General features: G+C 34.3%; 1 protein-coding gene across 1 annotated transcript in view; it reads right to left on the reverse strand.

The window, feature by feature from the left end:
- wdb (serine/threonine-protein phosphatase regulatory subunit widerborst) overlaps positions 1–25,764 on the reverse strand; it is a 272,723-nt gene that overhangs the window by 153,086 nt on the left and 93,873 nt on the right. The gene's annotated exons all lie outside the window — the stretch shown is intronic.

The following is a 25,764-nucleotide window of genomic DNA, read 5'->3' on the forward strand; positions in this document are numbered from 1 at the left end:
GAATCTGTTTCTTTTTATTGCTAATTTACTCGAAACACGTAAAGAACTTTCATGCTTCAACAAATAATTAACAACAATAATAAATAGAAAAAAACTATTGGTTGCATTAAGTTTTAAAATATATAAACTACGTAGTTTACATCTAACATGTAATAAAAGTCAGTAATTATATAGAACTCAAGTAAACTAGAAGTTAAAAAGAAGAAATATGTTTATTAACACTGAACACGTAATAAGGGATGTTTCAGAAGACAATCTAATCTAGCAGCAATTCACAGCAAAATCGATAATAAAACACTAATATAACTTTTAAAATAATCCAGAATTGAAAAATCATTTTCCTTTGGCCAGATAATGAAAAGGTTATGCTGAAAAAGAAGTAGAAGAAAAAATTGAACTAGAAATTTCCTGGACAAAATAAATTCAAAAGAATGAATTTTGGAATTACGACAAAATCAATCCAATAAATAAATACCGCAAGTAAACGAAGTAGGTACCATAAAATAATTATTCAAATATATTCATAAAAAAAAAGGATAAAAATGTTTCTACTCCCTCTAAGATTGAGATAACAAACGCCCAATAAACGCGTTATCGATTTATTGCAGACTAACCCGACCACGGGAACTACTCTTGAATACATGAGCACAGCGAAACCTTCGAGTGACAAGATTGGCTGACAGATAAAGCAATTTAATTACAACACATCATTCAACTAAAATGTTATTTTAAATTTTGAATTCAATTTATACATAAAAACGTAATAGATAAAAACTTTATTCAGGATTATCAATTATACGTACGGTCTGAAGTCTGGTATAAACAGTTAATTTTTTCAAGTAATTTTCCCTAAAATTAGTAAGGGAAAACGTTACATGCAGTAATAAGTCAGCTTACAACCAAATGTAAAGTATCGAAAACGAAACCCGCTTTCGCTTCGAAAATAAAACGAATCTTGAGTGAACCAATCCGATCTCCTACAATCGTAAATTCCGTGGCATCAGCCTCAAATAAATCTACTTAGGGGCTTGAATGCTGAAATCATAATAGGCCAAACAAAACGTACACAAAGAATCGTCATCCAGAAATTCGCATCCGAACGCTACTCTGGAAAAAAGTAAACATCTCTTCCATAATAGACGGCTACATTGGATATATCTGGTCGTGGCTTTTGGTAAATTAAAGGCTTTTTATTAACGGAGCACTGAAGATTGAGAGAACTGGTAAGCTTTCACCGGTCCGGGATCAGGCTTCCTCTTGCCCATATAACCCACAGCCCACAACTATATAAAACATTTGAATAAAAATTTGCGAAGAAATTGATGCTGTAATCGTCAGTAAGCAGAACAACACAACTATTTCTGGCACGCTCTGAGCAAATTTTAAGAAAGAAGAAAAAATTATTTATCGGAGGCATTTTTGTTTAACACACGAATTGGCGTATTAGGTAGATTTTATAAGAAAGCTACCTATTGCAATGGGTACCACGATTCGACTTCCGGAAAATAACGAAATATCTTCACGTTTCCCCCCAGACCCCAAAACTACCGTCAGTTCAAAAGTTTATATATACATTTTTGGACACGATAACTGTCGTAATTGTTCGCCAATCATTTTCAAATTGATACAAAAAATACAACCCAAAGTCTCGGACGAGTTCGTTAATGGGCAAAATCGGACAATGAGAGTAGAAATGAGAGAAGGGGGTTTTTCGAAAAAACCCCGCTATAACTTTCTTATTAAGTAAAATATCGAATTCGTTTAAAGTTTCTACTATTTTCTTTGGATAAAGGCCTAAAACTTATCTAAGTAAAGTTTTGGGATATTACCAATCATTGGCCCAAGGGGTGGAAAAAATGGGGTTTCGAAGACAAAGAAAATCATACCTCCCTTGATACGCACGGTATCGAATCGTTTGAAAGTGGTCGTTAGTCCTCTGAACATTACCTAACACTTCTATCTGAAACAATTTTTGATACGACCAATCCTTACGACAAGGGAAGACCAAAATGTTGCTAGAATTGTAAGACGATGGGGCTTGTCGTATGCTGAACATGTGTTTTTTGATATGCAACCATTGTCGTATTGAATAAATTTGAAGTTTTTCTTAATTTTAAGATGGAAATCTTTTTTATCCCCTACTTAGCACCGGTGAAATCTACCTCCGCCTTCCGGCGAGCCGAAAGGGATTTTTTTATATCAAAGGTTACTAATATTAAATAAATAATTTTTCTAACAAAAATTAATAATTGATGTAAACGACATCAACAAACCACGTCTCTTGTAGGTATCTCCGGATTGGATGTTGCTTGTTAAACATGAATTTATTAATTAAACAGAGTAAGTTTATGTATATTTTACATTAATCCATAAAATGAAATTAAAAGTAAAATGATGCAACATTTTATACCTATGTTATTAAAACCAGAATATAACTGTTACCAACAAACCACGCTTATCAGTACTTAGGATTAGGGAGGGGGGTGCAAAGTAATTAATCACACGTATCGCTCGCTATATTCATTAAAATTTAATGGTTTGATTTGTACACACCCGATAAAAACAAAATTTTAAAAGTAAATTCAAAACAGAAGCTTTAGATCTCAGTGTTATGATCATCTATCTAACTTTGGTGAACTACACATAAAACTATATTTTCCATAAAATTATGTTATTTTCAATGTATATATATAATATTTTTATAATCTCTGCATATTAATTACATAAGTTTTATTTAAGTCATTTTTAAATAAGATATACTATACTAACACCCACTGCAGTCCTTTCGAGCGCCAAAAACCTTAAAAATCTTTTAACAATGTGCCACTCACCGCCGAATACGTCTTATTATAAAACATTTCTTGTTCTTTTAATATTCACCTATGAAGATTCACTACTATAATGACATATCTACGTTGCGAAATAACAAGACTAATCAATTTTTATGAATTACGCTAGCCAATTATCTTTTGATTTCACAAAAAAGATAGCCACAGATAACCTCACACAGGTAACTCTTCCAATCTGTGGAAAGTTATCCTAAGTACGTTTATTCATTTCTAACTGGTCAACGTAAAATTTCGTATATGTTTCGTAATAATTTCTATCGACTAGCAGGCAAACGAAGAAAAAAATCGTTTTAAGAAGGATGACGTTATTTTGAAGCCATGTTCCTATTTTAAACGACTACTGAACCTACAACTCCTTACATGAAATCGCCAACTATCATTTTTATCCGACGCTTGTAGTCATTTCATGTCCACTGTTTGACGTAACTAATATTATATAAAATTCCTTTCGTATGAAGCAGTTCGACTGCTTTGGTCTTAGAATCGCATTCATGGGCTAACCGTGACAGCGACATAATGCAAGCAAGACGTTTTATTAAAAACAAAACAATACAAAATGGAAGTTATATACCACTATGATCGACGAAATTCAAGCGCATCGCTCACTGGCGATTAATAATTATAGCCGTCAGCATGCATATACGCAAACAGTATTGAACCAAGATAAGATAACGGTCCTGTACAACTATGCATCTGTATCATATTGACGTCAATACAATGCATTATGAGTAAAAATTACAGTTAATACAACAAAACATAAATTAAAACATAATAGATCATTTTTAACAAACAATTACAGTCCGTTATCTGTGGCGGAGACTAATGAAAATAATATTTTAAGTTCAATATTTGATTTGCAAAGTATCTAAAGCACCAAATACAATCCGACACTATTCTTCTACACAGTGTACCCTCCTTACAAGGGATAGATATTTGGTTTGGATATATTAATGGGCTGCAACTATTTTTTACTTCTGTAGTTTTTATAACATACTTAAAAAGTAAATCCCCCTGTTCTACTTATTTCTTATTTTCTAATAAACACTGAAACGTTCATTAACATTAAAAATAAAATATTTTTATTAAATGGTATATTAAAGCAATATTATGGCAATTCATTAATTAATGGTAACAATTAGCGTTTCAAGCCAACGTGACGTGCCACTGCACCCACATACGATTTTACACAACCGACGATATAAATGGATTACCGTATGTTCACTGGTTTGTTCAATAACTGACGACGGATACCACAAATCTACCACCAGCCACCGATAATAATTCAGTATTAATAATCCGCCCCTTACTTTGTATATATATATTTATAACCCCCTCTTACCAATTTCATCATAATTCTTTAACCAATTCGGTAATATAGCCTCATTTTTTTACAAGATGTGAAACACAACATACCAAATCTTGTAAATACATCATTATCAACCATTCTTTATTTCCATCGAAGAGCTGTTCAGCTTTTACTTTATGCAAGTTGACCCATGTTTTTTTTTTTTAACTCTTCGACAATTAACAATAATTTTGTAAGTCTAGTTAGCTTTAGGGATAGCTCAAAAACTAAAAAAAATTCAAATTCAAGAAATAGGAAACCAAAGGAAAAAAAGATGAATTTCAATCAAAGAAGTTATTTGGTAGACAATACCGGTAGTTTCAATTTCTGTAGTTTAATGCAGAATTGTTTTTAAGTACCAGTCTTATCTCGAAAAAAATAAGAATTTCAATTTCCGACAGCCTAGTAAATAATTTCAGATTTTTTTTGGCACACAACGAAGGTTCGTTATTAGCGCCCGAAAGCATAACAACATGCGCTACGTATAACGATATATAAACTAAATAACAAAAATAAATAAAAAGTAAAAACCTGGTTAGAACAAATTTATTCAAAGAAGAAAAAATCAGTCTCTACTTATCTTATCATAATATGCAGTAATTGTTAGAAAAATGAGCTCTCTCTTTGTGTATGTGTGTGTGGGCACGCGCATTTACGAGACTCCGCTGATCAATTTTGCACATATATGCGTAACATGGGGATGAATAGTGATACTGGAATGAAATAAAAAATTAATACATAATTCCCGTTTACAGTGACCTTTTCCCAACGTGTGACAAGTTTTTGCATTCCGTCACTGAAAGATTCTGGCGGTCTTTCTCGGATCCAAGTGGCCACAGCTTCCACCTCATCGACGGTTGGTGTAATGATTACTTTTGAGATCCCTCTTGAAATGAGGGAAGAAGTGGAAGTCGCACAGAGCCAAATCCGGCGAGTATGGCGGGTGCGGAATAGGCTCAACCTTCAGCTTGCGGAGGTCACCAGAGAGTTAGCGCGGTACCCATCTTGCACAGATTTTACGATAACCCAACTGCTATGGTCTACACCGTCTTTAAATATGCCTAACTGAATAGCGAAACGTTGCTGGGCGATTCGCCAGTCACTTTGAAGCAAAACTGATTTCAACGTATTATCGGAGGTTTAGAGAGGGGATTTTACCTATCATGGGTTGTCACGCCCAACTCGATAGTACCTTTTGTCTCCGGGTAGCACGCTATTGTGCAAAATTTATCAGCAGAGCCTCGCATACTATTATATAAAGAAGAGGATTTTTTGTTCGGGGTAAAAGAAAAAATTACCTAATCTATCGCTACTAAATTTTTACCCATTTTTCTTGGCATAACTGAGAAGATTTTTGGATATATTTCATCTTGAAAAAAAATTTCTATATTTACATGTAGTAGTGGAGGTTTGCCGATTGAAGCAAAAACTTTAATGAATTTAATTACTGAACAGCTAACAGGGTTTGAACTGAAAGATTCCAAATAATTGAATGAATAATATTACATAATAATAGAATTAAATTTACATTAAATAATAATCTATATCTGTACTTTTATATAAAGAGAAAGAGGACTTTTGTTAAAAAGTTAGTCAATCAATCACAACTAAATCTTTACCAATGTTTCTTGGAATAATTGAGGTTTTTAATATATTGCATCTCGAAAAAAAATTGGGTTTAAATTGATTGATTATAAACATCTAAAAATCAATTTCTACATTTTTTTGAATTTCATTTCGAGTTTCAAGGGTTAAAATTGATTTTTAAATTTTGTTTGAAACCCTCTTATTTTTTCTAATTTCTCTGTAACAAATGAAGAAATCATACTGATCTTTGTTGAGTGTAATCTTAATGTCAATAAACCGATTTCTAGATTTTTGAAATTCGACCTTGAAAAAGGAAAAGAAAGGTAAAAAATATTTGAACAATGATTGTAAATTTCCCAATCCCGACTATAGTAAACAAAATATTCAGTAGATTTGGGCTCGTAAATACTTTTTAGACAAATATTTGAAAACCATTTTTGTTTTTTTTTTAATTCCGATTTATTTAACGGGTGCGAAGGTATACGGCGCTGTGGCTCAACCACCACAGCCACTGCCACCGTTACTGTATTCTGCGATTGACTGCACCTGCCTCCGGCTACTAGACTAATAAACATAGAATACAAAGATTGACCACATGAGGAGATTCAGTATCACAGTCCTAACATAATTTTAAAAATGTTTTTAGAAAAATTACCAAATCCAAGGAAATGTCAAAATTTTCAACAAGATTTACTAATTGTCATCAATGTTTGTTTTACTTATATTAACTGGGAAGTGCAAACGAGCCATTAATGAATTAACAGAAAAAAATTACAATAATACTTAAAACTTCAATACTATGATCTATCCATTTTTATTAATCTCAAGGATTAAGATATCTCTTTTCGATTTGTTAACGTGTTACTCTTTGCCCGCTTTTTTAACTTTTACGAAAGCAAATATATATAAGCTTTTTTTTTCGAAAACTTGGTCAACACCAAAATTACGTACACGTATTTTTATTTAAAAATAGTTCTATGTCGGATCGGATCTCAAATATCGGAACCTGGATGAAAGTCCAGAAACTATTATTCCGCCACGGAGAATGACGGATGGTAGCATTCAGTCAAATTATGTTTACTATGTACCTCGATGTTAGTAGAGAAGTTAATTTTTAGTGCAGCATATAAAAAAAAAACCTACAATAGAATTTCGCTAATGATGCCACACGCGGTATCTTATTTTGATCGAAATCAACTATTGTATGTTTTCAATGTATTTTCTTCTGTTAATAATTTTTAGGTTTTTCAGGTTAAATAAATAATTGTAAATACTTATTATTGCCGAGCCAAAATAGCTTTCTTAGATTTCAGTATTCAATTTCGTTTCAAAACATGTTTGGATGTGATCCTACATTCTTCTGTTGTAAACATATAAAAAAAAATTAATGTACGTATGAAATGTCATGGAAACTTGTACACGTAAAAAAAGGAATTTTTTATTTTTTCGAGCAGATATAAGAAAAATGAATGAAACTAATTCTTAAAATAACCCAACTATTTACGAATAAAAAGACGTAATATAAAACTAATAAAAAAAACCCGAATTATAATCTGAAAAGCAGCGATGTAGCCGGTCTATGCCTATAAATAAATGCATTAACGATATCTATGAAAAGGTCACAAACGACCGTAATGTATCAATTAGATATTGATTTCTTTATTTCAATTATCATTTAACACTTGACACAATGAAGACGCTGTCACCTTATATATTGTAGTACTTTCATATGTATTCTCTTTAATTCTTTACATATTTAATAACTTGAAACAAAACTAACAATTACATTACGGTAACAGTGAAATAACCAATAACTTAAGACTATGTATTCCGCTTGATTAAATTCATACACATGAATTACCGCGACAAACCCGATCTAAGCTCGAATAAAAACAGTGCTGGAGAAGAAAAATATACTAAATTTAATTCAAATTCCCACATTTCATAATTTTATTCACTCTATGGAAGTTAAGGATAAATTTAGCGAAAATTATTCTAGAATAAAATGGTTCTTAGAAAGTGACTAAACACTTCGGAGTAATCCAGGAAATTTTTCTGTATTCAACATTAAGAAACATTTAGATTTTACTACTTTGCGGGCGGATATGCGTTATAAGCTAAATGTATGCGCTGCGCATCCTCGACCAATAGTCAGCAAGAAAGTGAGGCTCTAGGGCTAAAATTAAAACAAAAAATTGACTGTAAACAGAGCTAACGATCTTCCAGTTAGCGATGCGCTGTGTGATTTCGAAAAGGAGGACCTTGTAAAGCGATCGAGTTTTCGTAGAGTTCACTTTAGTCCTGCTTGCGCTCTTTTCAGAGTGCAGGCTGTAATCAGTGTTTTCGTAATTGCTTGCACTTGCGTAAACGATCCAGCAGCGGCTAGAGGAGGATGAAGAATGGTAATAGAAAAATCAGACCCCCGACTGCCCGTATCTCGCTGCGGGCAGTTGTCACATTTGTGGGCTTGCATAACAAAGTAGTAGATATCAGCGAGTAGATAGATAGATTAGTTTAACTTATTTTATTTACTTTGGGAAGCACCGGTGAAGATGTCGATTGTAGTCTGGAGAATCTAAGGGTAAACCCAAGCGGGCTAGAAACGAAGTTGAACGGAGGGGAGTGGAGGATGTTTCCATTGTCTCCTCCGATGACGAAAGCCAAGCCGGTCAGGCAAGTACGTCCACTAGGGTACCAAAAAATATTCTGTTAAGTCTGTCCCTCTAGTAGCATAATTTCAGGAACAATTGGCAGTCGTTGGGGTTTCTTGAAGGGCCTTCAAGCGCCTCTTCGCAGACGACTGATCTTGAGATTTAATTAGTTTAGGGCAATGCTCTCTGCTTTGGCGAATGGATTTGAAGTGCTTGCCTTTAAGCCGACTGACGTCAAGGAGGTTATAGTTAAAGAGGCAGTTTCCGTCCCGATACCAACGCCTGAGCCTATTAAGGCGGAAGGGAAACGCTACGCCTAGGTGCTTTAAGTCAAGCGGGAGGCCAGCTTAGCCAGCAACCAGCCAGAAGTAATCTTCTGAAACAGGAGGAACGCCTCACAAGAGAGGAATTTCAGACTGCACTTCAGGGCAAAAGGTCAAATTTGAAAATTAGGAACATACAGGATACTAGGAAAGGTATGATTGTCGTAGCGGATGACAAAGACACAATTAGTCATTTCAGAATCTGTCGTTAGTAAAATGTTAGAAGGTCAAGGTAGATCAGAAAAGGAGATCTCGAGTCACTGTCTATGATATATAGATCGTTACCTGTCCGAGAAGGAGGTTGTGTCCCTCATCCGGGAGCAAAACACCGATTTGTATGAGGCGACATTCAAGACTGAGTGCAGGTTTTTGTTCAAAACTGATAGTGCGTAATGCGTAAAGATATCACGGTATATTTGAAGTAGGGCCTAGTCTGTTTAACAATTTTGTTGCTTAGGGTAGTTTTTTTGTAGATTTCTCTTCTTGTAGAGTCAAGGTCCGCATTGATATTCAAAGATGTTTACAGTGTTGTAGATTTGGTTATAGGACTAAATTATGTCAATATGCTTCACTCTGTGTGCACTGTGGTGACGAGGATCACAAGGGTGAAGTGACCTATAATGTCTCAGTCTCCTACTTGTGTAAATTGCAGAAGGTTACGCAAGGATTGCAAACACTCGGTCAATAGTACGGACTGTGGTTGTAATTTGAGAGTAGTTGAGATATAATTTAATTCACTGCACGGTAAAGTTTGGAAAGACAATTTTCGAAGTGCTTACATTGCTCAGTTTGAATTAGGAGAAATTGTTAAAAGAAGAGAATGTTTAAAGGAGTGTTGGTGGGATATAATTCTTCTGCAATATCCACATATGGTGCAGGGCTATCAGTCAGAATTTATTGGTTGGAAAATATTTTATGCTTGAAGTAACAGTATGTACGCAGTTCTGTGTACTAGGATATGGACTGTAACTTTTTGAGGTAAGTTTCTAATACTCATCATGTCGCTGTTACACTTACTATTGATGATATTGATTTTCGTATTTTTAGCTCGTATTTTCAATATAGAGATCTCATTGAGGAACATTTAGAAAAGTCTGATAGAATTCTTGGTAACTGTAGTACTAGGTGTCGCTAACTGTCCTGTAGCGCTAGATGTTTAATGCTAAGTCGCTTCCTTGGCATAATGGAGGCACAGATGATAATGGTGAATTAGTTGAAGGCTTTGTTGTAAAGTACGTATTAGAAGTCTCTCTAATTAGTATTCGGTGAGTTACCAACATATGCTAAAATAGTAAATGGAAGAAGATTGTGTCCTGGAACGAATATTGAGAGTACTGTTGGTAGAATTGATGCTTGATCTGATGATGATTGTTCCAGTGATCACCGGTTAATTATCATTGAGTTGGTTACTCTTACACGCAGTAAATGCAATGTTCAGCTGGGGTGCTTCCTGCACAGGAAGGCATACTGACCTAAATTTGTGAATATCCCCTCTGTTTGACACCGTGTCTTAAACTGAAGTTTGGATATAATTCAATTGGAAGAACTGACAGAAAAACTTTCTCTGACTTTCATCGATGCCGCTGAGAATTCAATTTCCCGTAGTTCGGGTCGAGAAAGAATCGCCCCTTGGTGGACTAGACAGTTATTTTTGTTGAAACAGTGCGTGAACCGTCTCAGGAGAGCTGCTCTGCGGGAGGGTGATCCTGAACGGCGAGAGGTTTTAGTAGCAGACTATCGAAGACAGAGGCCTGAATAATATTCTCATTTACTCAGGGTATAAAAAAGGAATACTTGGCTTTCTTTTATTAGCGAACCAGGAAAAAAGGATCCTTGGGGTGTTGTGTAGAATCCTAGGCAATATCGTAAGAAAAATATTCTTTTGTCGGCTCTTCTATCCAGAAGAGTGTTGTTTCTTCTAATAAAGCTGAGATTTGTAATATTCTATTGAATGATTTGTTACCGGATGATGTGGCTAATGAAACCTCATATGTGGAAATTATAAAGTCAGGTAATTTGCAGTTCGGTAATTTGTAGTAGGAATAGAGTCGAACGTTTCGATTGAACCACGGCGGAGCTCCTTGTCCGTTCTGTCGGAATTTATGTTGTTACTTTGATTAGAATTTTTAACACGATGCTCTTTGGTAGCTACTATACTGTTTTCTGGAAAAAAAGTTGTTATAAAATTGATGTTTAAAGGTGGTGACAAGGATCCCTGTGTGAGCTCCTCTTATAGGCCTTTAAAGCTCCTGCCAGTTAATGGAAAAGTTTTTGAGAAGGTACTGTTATCTTCGTAAAACTGATGGATTGAATTCTACAGTTGTTGATGGATGATCAGTATGGTTTTCCCCAGGCAGGGGCACGGAAAATGCTATTCTAAAGGTTATGAATATTGTTTTTTTCTAGTGAGTCTGAGTATGTCTTAGGTATCTTTTTGGACATGTTAGGAGCTTTTAATAATTTGTGATAGCCCGCTGCCTTGTTTCAGCTGCAAAAGCGTGATTGTACGCATAATAAGCTGAATGCGTTATGTAATTATTTCAGTAATCGGGACGATGTTCTTCGAGACGGCGTCTCAGAAGTAGGAAAAATGCTATATAAAGTGTCCGCAGAGTAGTGATTTAGGACCTCTGCTCTGGATTGTTGAATTCGATTCTCACATGAGGCAGAGGTTACCCAGTGGATGCCGCAAATGCGGATGATGGGCTTTTGCTGGTTAAATAAATTCGAAGAATGAGATCGAAAGACAGCCCAGGCTTGCAAGATACTCCAGTTGTGGAATTTGCAACATAAGATGGTGTTTAGCCCAGAGAAAACAACGAAGATGTTGCTCAAGGAGAGACTAGCTGATGCACAATGACCTCAATCAATTAGGTAAGTCCCGCTGCAGAAGTATCTAGATCCTTGATGAGAATCTTCGATTCAATGAGCACCTTCAATATGCTGCCAAAACGGGTTTTTTCTGCTTTCTTCTGTGTTCAAAGTGCAGTTCACCCCCGATTAAGGGCTTAATTTCATGCGAAGCTATAATGCTCTATGATGCATCTGTTTGGGCTCATCAAATGAGGTACAGATGTTAAAGGAATATTTTAATGACAGCCCACCGCCTCCTACTGTCATTTGTGATTGGTGCTTATAAGACTTTCTCTCGAGAGGCGGTCCTGGTTATTTCTGGTATTAAATCCATTGATATCCTTGCGACTGATCACACAAATTACGTTATAATGCTAACAAGGTCGGCAAACTTACCTCTGAGTGAGTTTTAAGGGCAACGGGTGCCCAGGTGCTCACCAACCATGTTAATTTAAACCAATATCTGTTACGGTTCCGCCTGGCAGCTGATGAGCTGAGCGTCTGCGGGGAGGTCAAATTAACATCTGATGTTTGACTGCCCTGCTCTTGGAGGGTGGGGGGCCAGAGACCGGGCCACCCTGAAACTTAGAGGTTAAGAGGAAAATTGGCCACTCACAGGCAGCGAGTCAATGTGGCGAGAGCCGTATTGTCGGACCGTGTGGGAGTTCCTTGATGCGGTTGCTATGTTCAACCGACATCAGTAGTTTACATAAGGGAAAGACTCCTAACGCACTACTGTGGGAAGCTAACCTTGAGATATATGGCTGACCACCAGCCAATTAAGGCTCCAAGCGCTTTAATATGGTGTACAGATTCTTGCTGGCATTCAGCGATCTAGGCATGACAGCGAATTGCTGTCTAGACGAAGTAAATTTTAATTTATGCATGTCATATATTTTTAATAGTTGACGGGGTGCGCCTACCCATTTTAGTAAATATATGACAAGTGAGCGGTTGAGACACGAAAGCCGGTGGTGTATGACACCGCGCTTAGTCCGCTCACGTTGTTAGGTAAGCTCTAGGAGGATTTTTGACACTGGTCGCTAAACTGTTTCGAGGCTCAGTAGCCGTTTATGGTACAGACATTCGGTGTTACGCTTTAGGGCGAACGAATGGGGTGGTGGCGGGAAAAATGCCAAGCAAACCAAATTACCTCTGAGTGCATAAAACAAACAGATGACCAAGGTTTCCATTTACGGCAAGTCAGGTAAACTGAATCATCCGATAGCCATTGTACGCATAATATTTTTCCTGATGTGAGAAGTATGCATGTAGTTGAATTTCCCCCAATCGGCATATAACACTTTCTTTCTGGACATGGTGTTTTTCGAGATTAATTTATGTTTGTGTCCGGAGTGTAGGGCCATTGATGATGTGCGCCATGTGTTATATGTCTGCCCCACGTACGAAGCTGAGCGTACCAAAGTAGCTAGAGAGCTTGCCAGGATCAATTCTGATTTTGATCTGCAAGTTAATGGGAAAACTGAAACGGAATGGAACAACATAGTTGCTAGATTCCTTAGATCCAATCTAGTTTTCCCCGTAATCAATGTTTACACAGAGGAAAAACGTTTTCCATAGAAATCCGCCTTCAGTATAAAATAGAATTCAAATTGTTATCACACAGAGCGAAATCATTAATTCCATCGGTTAAGAATTGAGAATAATATTTTTAATGATATAAAGCAAATAGTAAAATAAAGAATTCATCTGCTGCGAAGTCGAAAGTCAAATGATGTTTTTTTTAAATAATTATGATATACAATACAAAATACGGTAGCCTAATTTCTTGAGGAACCCTGTAATTATGATTATTGAACTACATAGATCCATAAATCGCATAAGAAATATCTATTAAATTGGTATTCTACTAGTTTTTGACAACAAAATAATTTTGAGTGTGCAAACTGAAGATCAAAAGTTAAGAGAAACAAGTATTTTGTACAGACACATAATGTAACAACTTTAAATTACTCTACTCCGTTTCATCATGAACTCAAAGCTTTTAACAACTTGAGATACATTTAACAAAATTAGTAAAGTTTAAATTTCACCTTCACACTCATACTTCCGAAAATTAGTTATTATTTTATAGCATCGTCATTTTAAGTGTTGGGAGATCCGAAAAAGTAAAAAAATTATTTGCAAGCATTTAAAATTAAAATTGAGATTACACTTATGATTTCTTTTATCATTCAATTTTCCAACACTGCGATGTAGAAAAAAAGATTCTTATAAAATGTTAAATTGGCTTTTAAATTTTTGAAAGAGCAATATCTTCTGCAGATAATGACATGCAGATAAATTTCTACCATAATTTAAATGAATTGATACGATTTTCTCAACTTAATAATAATTTACTCATAAAAAATTTAAGTAGTTAACAAGTACGTGCGTATCAAATAAAAATCACGTAATATAATGTCCAGAAGAAACCCCAAATTACTTGCAATTTTTTTTAACAAATCCCTTTTTTGCGGGGAGGGCAAAAACCGCTTCCGCGTTATCATCGCCCGGACCCGATATAGTTCTTGTAATAGACTAAGATATATTACAGTATATATCTCAAAGTAATGAAATTACCTTAATTTTCTTTACAGCAAACGATATGAATATCTGAAACACACTACAGTAATTCAAATACTTAAATATAACCGAACGGCCCTAAGAAACAGTAAAATATAAGATAACATTTCATTATTCCCTAGAATATTTCACATATTAGTCCCTAGGTTAAACACCCGCATAACAAATACAATCCACAAGGATGTGGTACACTGTTAGTTGGTAGTTTCAGCGTGCACAAACGGGTGCATCTGTTTGCGTCATCACATATCCTTGAGTGAACCTAGTGTGTCCTATTATTAACTTAACATCCCACTAACTCTGCCACTCAACATGCACCATCCTCTTTAGAAAACAGATAAGATCGTTCGAAGCGAGGCAATTGGTGAAAGGAGGCTGGAAACAAGCCTCCTTTGCCGCACCATAGGCGCACTTGGCTTAAAATCCCAATATAGCTGGGGATCCAGCAAAAGATCAATGTTGAACTACAGTGATTCATTTGCGAAACGACACAATGAATCTCAACAGATAAGAGGGGGTCTGGAGTACACATCATTAATCGCCTGTAAGGCACTCTTGAAATCTGAGCGAACAAGAACATGTCGAATTTTTAATCTGTATTAACTGATCGTTACAGTACTTTCATCTCAACAAAGTTGACGGAGTAGGTATTGTAAAAAAAAAAATACTCAAATAACACTTCTTTCCTGTGGTATTAATTATTTTTTAGTTATTGCTGATTCAAATCAGAAAAAAAAATCAATGAAGTTTTGATAAAGCAAACCAGTAGAGTTCAAAAGATATCCTATGAACTTCTAGGGAAAATTAAATTGGTTTCAAAAAATATATCTAACAATTTGCCTAAGCAAAGAAATATTATCAAGAGTTAAAGCCCGCGAAAATCGAGTGAAATAATACTAGGATTAAATTAAATGCGTACTATTATAAACTAAAGTTGTTTAAGTGAATCACCACTGTAGATAAACACAAAACATGCATACAAAGAATTCCTTCTTAGAAATCCAAAAAATAAGACTAAAATAAAATCAATGAAGTTCACAAATTCAGATAAAAAATTTCGCTTTTTTAAAATTTCGTTTCAAAGACTTCTAAACACGCGGAGTTGTCATAAAGATACCAAACATCGCATAAATGAGACATTGAGTACTATAACTGAACACAACATGTAAAGAGGTCAGTCTATCTGAGAGAACAACAATCATATACTGAAAAAACATCCCGGCCACTGCCAAACAGAAATTGCGATAGGCAAAGAGAATCCTGCACAAAAACTATTTTTCTAATAAATGCATGTATATTAAATACCATAACATGAATGGCTGTAAGCGACCTGACGTGAATTACCAGTCACTCTCGATAGCCAAACCATCTTCTATCCATCGGTATGAATAACGCCACTATGCCAGGCTTAAGAAATAAAGTCTGTTTCCCGAAGCAGTTTTTATTAAACTAAATATACAGTTGCCTATCAGCGTACCAAACTCGGTGATACTCAGCCCTACAAGTGATACCATCACTCTGTTTACAACAGAAACCGACATATTTACTAGTATAATGAGCATCATTACTTTAAAAAAAGGAATTCTGAATAGTGCCCCTTATATCTCACCGAGCTTTACATTCGTCACTACTGTAACAAATAATTTAAAACTAATGAATAATGTACTCCACCCCTATCCGTAGAGAAATAATGAGGTAAATGAATTGCTCCGACTCAAAAGAGTCTAACTGCTTACGACTATTCGGTGAGTCCTTATCATATGATGCGTGTAATGTAACCGAGATGCGTTTTAATGTTCGAATCGAACAGTATGCGATATTCTTCAAACCCATAGGGAAAAAAACGTGAAGTATATCGACAGAGGAGCATCACTTTGCATCTGTCTATATTCACAGCTAAATATATTGCAATTCAATAAAATATTCTGTACGCAAAATAAAAGGAAAAATAATGAAAAGTACTAATTAACAGAACGAAACTATTTTAATTATTTCAGAAGATCACCATACGCGTTTGCTAAACTGTACACATCGATCGAAACAGTACAAATGAATTATAAAAAAATAAATATATATAAATGTCACTGATGAACTTTTAAATGTTATTCTATTCAACTGACGAATTCTTCTCCTGCTAGAACCTTAATACTATTATTAATAATAACACAACTCACATCTAAACCGTAGTATGTTATATTTTATAAAAAAAATCTTAACATACAGGGATTTTTAATCGAGAACACATTACGTATAAGAGTGACGCGGATATGTGATTAAAATTTGCAGATGTCACATTAAAACATCCATAATACTGTAAGAGTAATAGAGGCGATTTCAACCAAATTCACAATATACATACCCATTATGTAGGCAATCAAAGCAAATTAAGCCGTACAAGACAAAAAAAATGTTTACCTATGTAGACCTATATAAGTTTTACAATCGACAACCAACTCTGCAATATATACACTAAAATATAACTTTCAGAGAATAACTTCAGGGAAATAAATTTTCTCAACAAAATTCGTATCAATATCGGATAAACAACGTTAAATTTAAAACTTTCAAATCTTTGAGAAGAATACATTAACAGAATTCCTTTAAAGAATACGTGAAATAAGGTCCAAGGAGAAATGGATGTGAGAAGCCTGGGAGGTACATAATAAGTCGGACCTTTTTTTATTTACATCATCTCATGCTCAACATTTTTCTACTAACTTACGTATTAATGAAACGGATCCCTCTATCAAGCTGAAGCGGTGTATATATATATATTACTGCACGGTTTCACAACAAAATAAAGGTACGCAAATTTATAGCTACAAAAGATCTCTCGCTTTTTTAAGCTACAATGAATACGCTCCTGCAGTATAGGAGACACCGTCAAAGTTTTTTTCTCTGTAATGATGATCACTGTGCAGCCATTCCTTGTGATGACTAATGAAAAAACTGAGCAATTTCAATAAACGTTTACGACCGTATCAATTTTCAGAAACGTGGTGTCTCCACGATTGACACACCTTAACAATAATTGAAATCGTAGTAATATTTTAATTAAAAATACATATAAGATACAACCAATGAATAAAAAAAACGAAAAATCTATACTATTCATTTGCATTTTTTCTAGTTAATATCCGAAAAAAATTATTAATGTTATTTTTAGCATTTCAGAGCATTTTTTAATAATCTTTATTAGATAATATTATTGCATTTTCAACGGGAGCTCCGTTTTCTTTTGGGGTTTAAACAGTTTTCTTCAATTTAATCGGTGCGAAAATTAATTTAAGGATACCAAAATTCAAGTATAGAAAATGCGAAACCGCTTCACTAAAAAGATTTTTCATTTTAAAACAATGAGATACTCCTACATCTGTGTATGGGATTGTGCGGGTGGGCGTGTACACGAACACTCGCATAAACGTCACCCACACAGAGTCGACCCCAGCGAATGACAAACCGTTCGTACATTATTTAAGGTATGAATTTAGAGGAAATAAATGAAGCTGTCAAAACGGGTCCGATCTGAAACTGCAAACAAGGGAGGATATGAATGAAGAGAAGGATGTAGAAGAGTAGAAGAAGAGCGATCGAGAAGGGGACGAATAGGAAGTGCGGAGAGAAAGATATGAATACAATACTGCTTCCCATTTCAACAACCAACTTGGATCTACTGTGTTCAATGTTCTGTCAAACTGGCAGTCCTAGAGTAAAACAGTAAGTATCGCTCAGTATGTATAAATTCAAACATAAAACTATGCGATTCAGTTTGTAAGACGATAACAGCAACGCTTTTTTTCAGTCTTCAAGTAAGATAATGTGAATAGTAATGAAAAAAAAATAAAAATATTTTTATTCATATCAAAACAATAAAAAGGATGAAGTAAATAATGGTTAAGAAATAGTTTTCTTAACTATCATCAGTTATGTGGATTCACACTGAATTCACTGTGAATTATGTGGATATTCATACATCACTGAAGTGTACGCTAAGGAAATCATCCAAAATTAGTTATATCCAACGAATAACAACACAAAAATGAAGGAGGCAACTTTAATGAAGCATTGAGAAGGAAGTCACGATCTACCCCAAATAGTTTCAAAGTACAGTGATTTTTTGTAAGATACACTCTTCAACGTAAACACTCCAAACAGACTCCCTACAAAAATCCCCTGGGCAACTCGAATCTTAGATCAATTTTTTTTCGATTTCTACCGCTTTTTATTTAACGAAAGGATCGAGTGGAGGAGGCTCTTTTTACAAAACAAACATCAAAATGTGTGGGTGTGTGTACAAAAAAATATTTATACATAGAATTCAATAGTAAGGAATACATTTTATATTTTTTTATTTATAAATTTAATCCTAACAGGCAAAAGCCCGCCCAATTATTTTACACGATCCTGAAGACGAAGTAATTTTTATAATATTAAGTCTATTTCTGCGGGATAATATTATAACCGAAAAAAATCGGTAGGCCTACGATATCTTAAGGATGCTATGCATAAGCAACTGGATGATATTATATTTTTTTATAAAAAATATAATCATCCATACGCGCACACGGGCACGCACGCGCACACATTTCCGCAGTCAGATGACTAAAGAACCTGGAGAGAAAAATTTTAAGCGGTAACCGAAAATAGAACCCGATATTATACATGTTTTTGTATAAATTTATAACGCAAAAAATAAATAACCCGTGACTAAAATACGTAACGGTGAAAGAGAAAAAGATGGCATGCATGCACTAACACACGAGCGCACACACTAATTTTCTAAACTACAAAAATAAAAGCTAACATTCCAACCACCTTAAATAAAATTACAGCAAGTGACCTCGCCAATAAATGAAGTTCATTATCAATATATTGTATTATTGAACTGAAACTTCCAAGGTTATTTTATCGATAATTTCAAGCAGCGACACATGAGACGGCCATGTAATGGAGTATCCATGTTCATTACATTCAACTAGAATACAATAGTTAATTATTTATTACGTATTCAGGACAGAACTTTCATAGAAAAAAAAATGTTTCTATTCGTTAAATAATTACCATTAATTATTTATTAATTAATTACTATTTAGCTAATAAAAAAAATAAAAGTAAAAAAAAATTAATAACTATGCATTTTCTTCCAGTATTTACAAACGGCGGTTTAATGTGTGAAATAAGCAAATATTAGACTAGTGGTGAAAAGAAATACTCCGTGATGATCGCACGCTAAGACGAAAAAAATAAAACATTTATTTCAAACTTTGCAAAAAATTAAAAATAGGTCATTAAACAATTTTAATTAGATGTACATAAACTAATTAACTAGGTCTTACGGAGAAGTTACGCTGAATCCTTACAGCCTGATTGTTCTATAAAATCTAAAAGCTTTCAGGGTATAATGCTGGAAAAATACAGAACTTAAAATAAAGATAAATGAGGAAGAATATTATGAAGACTTAACAAGTCCCATTTACCCATCGACCAATTATTTTTATTTAAGGGGAAAAATTATATTTAAGATCAATCCTTAACCCACTTGACTAAACAATTAATTTTCATTATTATTAGGTTAAATATAAAGAGGGGGTGCTACTTACATACAGCGTTTTGGATTAATGATATTTTCATTTTTTCATTTACAGGCCGAAACAAATCAAAGATAATTTCTAAAAAGAGCACTATTTTTCTCGTGTTACGCACTAAAACAGCTTCAAAAGTAAAATTTCAGGTTAAGAAAGCGGTAAATAATTTAAGGGCATTAGCTAGCTCAAATTCAGTAGTTTCAAACTTTAATTCCTTCCGCATAGTGAGAATTTCCAATTGTAGGTACTGATAGTGACCCACCGGGTTGGTCTAGTGGTGAACGCGTCTTCCCAAATCAGCTGATATGGAAGTGGAGAGTTCCAGCGTTCAAGTCCCAGTAAAGTCAGTTATTTTTATACAGATTTGAATACTAGATCGTGGATACCGGTGTTCTTTGGTGGTTGGGTTCAATTAACCACATATCTCAGGAATGGTCGAACTGAGACTGTACAAGACTACACTTCATTTACAGTCGTACATATCATCTTCATTCATCCTCTGAAGAAATATAAATCTAACGGTAATTTCCGGAGGCTAAACAGGAAAAAGAAAGAAAAAGGTACTGGTGTATTACCTACTCATACAATAGAAAACATTGTTGTGTAGAGGTAATAATAGTTGACGCTCGATATAGACTTCTCGAATTACGGTTACAAATTCCTCGGAAGTTTTTAAAAAAAACATTTTAGCCTGAATTCTGGTCAGGACTATAAAAAGCTACTGGTCGATTTCCTATAAAAATAAGGTTCTTGGCTAACAATGCTTGTACAAGTAAATAGTGTAAGATATGCGAACAATTCAAGAAAATCACACCGATTCATCGTATAAAGACAATTAAAACTGAAAGACTTGATTTCGTAGGGAAAACGTTCGTACAGTCGATGAAGTTTCAATTGTAATCAATTGAATTTTTGTAAATAATAGATTGTCATAAATTATAGTATTTAATTATTATTCGTACATTTATTTAATTTTGGCTACTTCACGTAAATCTATTCTAATGAATTGTCTATACCGCGATGTTGTCTTCGTTTTTACTAAGTAATTTAAAATAATGTTTTTTTTTTTACTATCGACATTATTATAGCTTTATAAACGATTAAAGAATATAACACTTACAAAAATATAAAATATTAACTTTAAATTTATTTTGAATACATACGGAGAATTAGAATTCACGTACATAAAACCGCACCTAATCTCTGGTTCCATAAGTAGAGAAAAAGCGTACAACATTAAGGACATGGTAACTAAAAAATTTTTCGAGGCTTTAACAATGGGACTTTTATTAACAAATAATAAAATAAGGTAACCTCCGGGGACAAAGGGATTAAATATACAGAAAAGGCCGAAAAATGAAAAATCACCAAAACGAAACAGTCTTTACCTCCTCCATCTGTATTTCAAACTCTTACCAGGCAGTAGGTATCCACTTCGTTCACAAAACTTGGGAGATGGGAATATCTTTTTATAGAATGGTAATAGCGAATTATTGATTAACAATTTGGTGTCTACTGGTTTAACTGCAGACGCAAGACACCGCTTTGTTTTTGAATATGAAAGAGCTACCTAAGTATTTTTTTTTTTGAAAGGAAAAAACCCTTACTCGTACCAAGAATTACATGGCGTTGTAATGGTATACGTTAAACTAAACACGGTTAAGCCAATTCTCCAACGGTTGAAGGAATAAGTTAAAAAATCAAAATGAGTACATAAAAAAAGACAGTGAATTTAAAAAATAAATCTTTTTGGTGTATACTAATTAAACGAAAAATTAATGTTTACACTGTAATATATCTTTAATTACAGGTATACACGGCGGAGAATACAATTCATTTGGCGGCACTTTAACTTCAAAGTAATCGCAAATTGACTGTATTTAAGAATTTTTTTACCATCCTCTGGGGTTTTGGATAGACCGTTTACATACAATTCAGCAGGATACATCAACGCGCCGAACTATTCTATAGACAGTAGAGGAATTTTCCATTCTACGGACAGTTCTCAGATGTCTTGGGTACATGAAAGAAAAGCAATTTTGACACTATACTATTTAATATAATATAATATTTAATCTAGACGAAGAAAAATGGTAGTTTTTAAAGTTAATAATTCCCCACAAAAGCTTAAGTCTAGCGGAAAAGAATATGACGCGTAACGGTGAAAAATTCCAGTTTGATTACTTCTCTCGTGCCTCAGTTACCACATTAAGTAGATCATCTATTTGCTAACTAGTAGAGATAACATCACACATTATTCCTTTTTGTCAGCTGTAAACAATTACTACTGTAAAATACAACTGTGAAGGTACCCTCTTTCCAAATGAACGCATATAGCGTATGAACGAACGTACGTTCCTTACGTATGAACGTATAATTTTCTAGTTAGAATAGCCAGTTTAATAAGGCGATAATCAGTGTTTATAAATTTAATGAAATAAGAAGAATAAATGTACGTTTAATTAACAAGAAATCTGAAATACATACATACTTTTATATATTACAATGTAAATTAATCAATAAAAAGAAACGGAAAATATTTGGAAAAACGTATCAGGTTTCATAACTACAATGATTAACCTTCTGTCGATTAAATACTGACTATATATAAACATGACTAAAAATTTATGAATGACAAATTAACGAAACGTTCTAAAATTTCAATCGATAAACAATCCATAGTGATTAACCCCGTATAAACCACGTTGCGTAATATTTTTATCGGTTCTTAAAAAGTATAAAACCACTCAATTCACCCCTTAATTTGGGTCCCAAGAATTACAGTCTAGTTTAATTTTACCGAAGGCGCAGAAATCAGGGCAAAATCTGTCGCTAGCCGACATTCGCTAACGAACAATTTCCGAACGTATGTAAATATGAACTATATTTTTTATTATCACCAATAAAACACTTCCTGAAAGTTTGTTACATTCTTCGAAAATCACTCTTACACACACATACACCGGCTGTACCGTACACTCTACTCAAACTACTTTTACCTAGTTGACAGTCTAGGGCCGAGAATTTCTGTTACTATTGACAACGCCAACGAATTTTTATGTAATTGTTACGGCCACTCGTCGAAGAATTTTTCCACAATTGGCACACAAATCAGAAATTAAGAATATTGAGTGTAAAAGAAAGATCTGTATATTGTACGAATGTGCAAACGAGTTCTTCGAGTCAACAACACAAGTAAAAAGGTTGAACGGGGTAAATCTACGTTTTTAAAGAGAATGACAAAGCGGATTTCACTATAACCTACGGTTCTTGAGTTCATTCCTGAATCGAAGAACGCAAAAAATAATTTAACACGACTCTTCTTCTTCATCATAAAAAGTTTTTTTACTTAGCAAGATCATAGCTACCGTGTTCTACGATACAAACGACTATTCGCTTAGCATTTCACTTTATAAGTATTAATTAAGGCGAGGATTTCAAAAAATTTTTTCACCTCGAACGTGAGGGTTTTTTAACTCGAATAGCTTCAATTATTACTTGAGCTATTAAAGTAAATTTTGGGGAAATTTCAACAATAAGTTGTGAATATGAAAAATGCAGAGTTGATTTGTGAAATAAGACTTCTTTCTTTTAGAAATAAATTAATACGTATCCACAACCACGGAATTGCACGGTATTCGAGAACTAAATTCAAAGTAATAAGCAATATTTTCAGACTATGATGTAAGTACAATTACATACTTAAAAATGAATATAAATGAACATAATTTTAATTACTAATTTACAATTAAACTTTAAATATCCCTTCTGCTGTGCTTATCACAAAATTTTTTGACCAATACTCATTCTAGGGATTAGGCACCACTCATACTTCTATAATTTTTAACTTCTCAACTTTCTTGGGTTATGTAATTGTTAAGATTTAAGCTGTAAACTAAAATATACGTCTAAACAAATAATAAACATATTCGATAACTCTCGAATGTGTTACTGTTACAGGAAAGAGAATAAGGCGATATAAATTAAAACGCGGTAGACGCATAGGAAGAAAGACATGTAATGTAGGTTGTAAAGTATGAACTATTAAGTACTACATTGCAGGAGAAAAAACGCAATAGCGGGACGAACTGATATATAATAACAAATAATAAAAGGGAGTAAAAGATTATAAAACATACAATCACTTTGATTCGCCGGGTGTCATAACTTAGCAACGTTACGCGCTACGAAAAATTAATAATTAATTTATGTGATTTATGATATTAAAAATATAAAATATGTACAAGAACATAAACAACGAAACTGAATGGTGGTCATACCATAGTCGTATACTACCCTGAGGGAGCTCGCAGTGATATGACGTCAAAAACGTAATATTCAATATTATCGATATTGTGGCTGACGAACACTCTAAGTAACCCTGCCAGTACTATTAATGAGTGACAAGTTCCATTAACTGGCTACCATTCAAACAATTATATACCGGTCAAACAATTATATATTATATACCGGTAAACCTAAATGAACCTCTTTACAACATCTGTTATTATGTGTAAGAGAAAGATACATAAATACCTTAGATTTACAAACTAACATTAGTATCTATCTTACTAATATCATAAAATTACTTCAGTTAAAGATATCGATATTCAACTATCGACATTAACCCTACGGTAAAAAGCCACGAAATATCTCGCCAAATTAGTCATTCGATGCTTTCAAGTACTACCTGGACGGTTTGATAGTGGAGACAGATAGGCACGCGGCAAAAACCGTCTAGGTAAGAGGCGATTTCAATGCTAAAAACCCGCTTTGGGGCGGAACGGTGAGTGACTGCCGTTGTCGCGAACTCTATGAGACGATGGCCGGGGCGGGATTCACTTGCCTAAATCAAGGGGACGCCCCTACTTTCAACAAGGGTGAGTCCGCCTCCTACATTGATGTAAAATTCTCCGGCCCAGGGGAACAAGTGTTTGAAAGTACTAATAGCCCACACAATCGCATTGTGATGCGGCAGCGTCTCCGCCTCCAGAATTTCTCACTCTTGTTTAACACTTGTTCCCCTGAGCCGGAGAATTTTACATCAATGTAGGAGGCGGACTCACTCTTGTTGGATTTTTTAACTACAAAAATACTCTAAAAACCAAAAGAAGTTCTTCACGAACCCTCCCCAGCAATGGACAACTCCATCCGACCCTCAACGCCTCCTCGAAACACGGAATATCTTTTCCCGCTAAGGAAGGAACACACTCCTGCTTGTCAATTCTACATTGATAGCTTACAATATATGTTGTAATAATTAGTATATTTTTCCTTTAGACATTAAATACTCACCTGAGAACAGACTCGGTCTTCCTTACGGCGGGTGTGCCCGCCTATCTTCAGAATTGTATGGGTATGCAGCAAGTGCCTCATCTCTACTAAAACATCATTCAGCCACATTATACAGAAGGCTACGCATAATCATAGTACATTGAAAACTATTCCAACCTTACTTGGCGTATCTGCAGAACCGTATTGATATTAAAGTGCCTCAACTCAATTAAAACAACATTCAACCAAATTATACAGAAGGTTATGCATAATTATAGTACATTGAAAACTATTCCAAACTTACACCGGCGCATTTACAAGAACAGGCTAAACATTAAAAAGTAGAAGTTATAAAAGAATGGGCGCTTCTTTTATGTTTTTAGTTCCACTTAAAAAATGATAAGTTATATAAACTCATGCGAGTAAAATTTACACAGCAGTTTAATTTACTCAGAAACATTATTATGCCCTCTTAACATTTCATCAAAAAAGGAACAATCCCAAAACTAAATTAAGTATCGAAGCCGAAAAAATTCTGGATATATCACATCTTATTCATTCACCAGTCATAGAAAATAGGCTAGAAATAAAAATTAAGTTTATAGCTCAAGATTGAACAACTCTTAGATCCTGGTCGAATTAAAATTGTACCTACCATAAATTGTAATTTACAATTTCTTCTGTATTTTTACAAAGAAATCTCTCATTACG

This window comes from Lycorma delicatula, chromosome 5 (assembly GCF_047948215.1).
Source record: "Lycorma delicatula isolate Av1 chromosome 5, ASM4794821v1, whole genome shotgun sequence".
Taxonomy (NCBI): Eukaryota; Metazoa; Arthropoda; class Insecta; order Hemiptera; family Fulgoridae; genus Lycorma; species Lycorma delicatula.